At 36.9% G+C, this 3,498-nt stretch overlaps 1 pseudogene; it reads right to left on the bottom strand.

Annotated features, from left to right (window-relative positions):
• Positions 1–324: 324 nt before the first annotated feature.
• On the bottom strand, positions 325–3,036 carry LOC147950439 (uncharacterized; annotated as a pseudogene).
• Positions 3,037–3,498: the final 462 nt, after the last annotated feature.

Below are 3,498 nucleotides of genomic sequence, written 5' to 3'. Positions count from 1 at the left end.
TAGACATGTCCAAACCGGTTTAATTTTCGAAATTTCCATCACCGGTTTAATTTAGACATGTCCAAACCGGTTTAATTTTTGAAATTTCCATCACCGGTTTAATTTAGACATCTCCAAACTGGTTTAATTTTCGAAATTTCCAGCACCGCTTTAATTTTCAAAATTTTTCGCACCGGTCAAATTCCAACAATTGCTAATCAGTCATTAACCAAAATAAAAATTCATTACAATACAAATTCCAACAATTGCTAATCAGTCATTAACCAAAATAAAAATTCATTACAATACAAATAAAAATTCCAACAATTGCAACATCCCATCCATTCACACAAACTTTATTTTATCATTTGGCCATGCTACAACTGAACCTATTGCATCAGAAATGTATTCAATCTCTGAATTTGGCCTCCAGGCCTTTGAATTACCAATCTTAGCCACTTCAACCGAGACCTTGCTTGCATTTGTACCTATGGGAACATGATGGCACATCTCGTTCAGATCTGTTGAAACTACTCTTCCTTCAACTCCCGTACGTCCAGAGTTGCTACTCTTCCTTCAACACTTCTGCTTTGGACTTCTGGTGGAACTATTGCTGCCTGGACTCTACAACTCAAAGCAAATAATAGAAGCAAGTTTCAACATCAATGAAAGTTCCAACATCAATCAACAGACAAACAAATGTAATAACTTAATTTCAATAACATACTGTGACTTTAGGTAGTGTTGCATCTGTAGTGGTTGCATTCGTGATGTCAATCTTTAGGATTGGCCATGCGATTTTCTCGTTGCATCACCAATTAAACTAGCTTCAGTAGTTGGCCTCCACAAATCAGCATTATCATTGAAAACCTTCACAACTTCAATACAAACAGCACTTGGACCTAGATGTATATTGTTAACCTTCTCTTTGGAGTTAGTTGGGCACACAACACCTTCAGCAATAACCTCATCGTCTTCATTAGTCCAATCATATATTTTTCATCTTCGAGTTTCACCTTCCTTGTTTTGCTAAAATGTAGACAGATAATGATTAGAGATATATCACTTCACCACAAGAAAAGAAGATTTGAAAACTTTACCATGGATACATCTACAGAAGCGACTGGATCCGTATACAAAAGCACATTTTCCATTGGCCAAGGTATTTTGCATCCCACAGCTTCCTCAAGATATAGCACATCGGTTGTAGGCCTCCAGAGAGAAGCTTCTGAGTTTAGTGCTGACTTAACAAAGACAGCCATTGCATTAGGACCAATTGGTATACGACCAATTTTGTACATCGGTTCAGCAGAACATAATTCTCCTTCACCAACAACTATATCTCCTGATTGAATCCAATCCAATATTTGTACTCTAGCTCCTTCTTTGAATTCACCAATACTCTCGGATGTTTCAGTATCACCATTACTTATCTGAAAATAAGGAAAAGGAATTTGTAAATGTCTTAAAACCAAACCAATTGACCGAACAATAACGAAATGGATTACCTTCTTTCCAGCTAAGTCTCGGACAATGCCTATTAACTCTATAATCTCACTTTTCATTTCTGCCATCTTTGCGTCTCTAGATTGCAGAAATGCTAACTTAGTAGCCTTAATCCCTCTACCAAACCCCCTTACTCGTCCAGGTTTATCTTTTCCCAAAATCTTGCTCACAACATCTTCCCTTATGTTATCATCAGTTGATGTAGAGTCCATTTGACTATCAAGTGATTGTATTTGTTCCTGATACAAACATTTAAACACAAGAAAACTCAGAGTGATTATCAAGTGATTGCAATCCATTAATTATACACAGTATAACAAGTTCCAGAATTCTTACAATAGTCTCAACAAATTGAGGCTTCACAGGTCTACCATCAGCATGAGTGTGTCCCGCAATCCATACCTTACTCCTCGTCACCTTACTTGGGTCTCTACTCTTTTTTTTTCTATATAAAGCACATACATATCTCAATACCATTTCATTCTAACAAGATATACAATATATATAGATATTTGACAACTACTATTACCATATCATCAGCTAAACGAAGCATTCCTTTGTGTCTGTTGGTGTGAGGAATCTGATTTTGCCTCATCTTCGTGTACTTGTTACTTATTTCCTACATTATAAATATCAGTGTGATTAAATTTATCAGACATGACATATAAACAAGAAAGTTACTTAGTTGTAGATAACTAACCATGAAATATGAGTTATTCTTGCTCCTAACCCAAGAGTTCCACACTTGAATGGATGGGATGTTGCTGGGTTATAAATCTATTCTCTTAGCAGCAATCTTCGCAGCACATACTTTTGACAATAGCCTTAACTTCCAAGCCCTCCAGATATTTCCCATTTGCTTCAAAATAACAACTCTCTGCCATTCTTCTTGCAAGTTAAACCTCCCCTGCATCACATACAACAAGCAAAGGTCAAACATGTTTCATATATGTTCAACAAAAAATAGTTGCATATAAATGTATACCTGAATCTCTTCCCACATTGCTTGTTTAGTAACTGCATCAACTTTCCTCCAATCAGAAATTGTAACCGCAACGTGTTCCCTCACAAGGACACCAAGAAAAGATGATAATGTTATTGAACCAGGTCCAACATGATCACCAAAGTCAGTGAAAGTAACTGAAACCTTTTCATTAGGATTTTTAGCCACTTTACGAATCTTTGCTGGTCCTCTTTTTTTCTTTCTTTCACTCTTTCCTCCGGTACCTGACTTCCTTCATCAGTGTTGCTAGGAATCGCATTATCTTGACCATTGCCAACACCATCTTCTTCCATATTGCCAGCTTCTTCTTCATCCTCCTGTTGTTCCTGTCCAGTCAAACAAGCTTCTGCTTCTATATCAGAATTTTTTTTCTCATCTTCAGACATTGCTTTCTCAGTCTGATCAGCCTCCGGTGTTACATCTTTCTCTAAAACCTTCTCACAATCTTCTATCTCATCTTCAGACATTGCTTTCTCAGTCTGATCAGCATCGGATGTTACATCTTTCTCATTACCCTTCTCAGAATCTCCTTTCTCATCATCACACATTGCTTTCTCAGTCTAATCAGCATCCGGTGTTACATCTTTGTCATAACCCTTCTCAGAATCTTCTTTCTCATATTCAGACATTGCTTGCAGTGTAACATCTTCTACCTCATCATCTTGAGCAGCCACTTTCTTGCTTCTCTTAGCCACTTTATTTGCTTTTCTTTTCTTATTCACCTTTAGTTTTGCTGCTGGAGCAACTTGTGTTGTTATCTCTTCTACCTCCAAGCCTTGATTACGTCTACTACAACGAGGACCAACTTGACCTCTTCCTCTTGTCTTTGCCATTTCTGAAATTGATAAATGAACAACAGTTTCAATCAACATAAAATCGAAACCCAAAAATCATAATCAAAACAGAAAATCAAAATTGAAGCAAGAAATGTGCCAAACTTCGACATGCATGTTCACCGAAACTAAGAATCAAAACCCAAAATCAAAATCGATACCCACAATCACAAACTT

Source organism: Camelina sativa, chromosome 1 (genome assembly GCF_030686135.1).
Source record: "Camelina sativa cultivar CO46 ecotype springtype chromosome 1, ASM3068613v1".
In the NCBI taxonomy this organism is placed as follows: Eukaryota; Viridiplantae; Streptophyta; class Magnoliopsida; order Brassicales; family Brassicaceae; genus Camelina; species Camelina sativa.
This window is presented reverse-complemented; position numbering and strand designations above follow the sequence as displayed.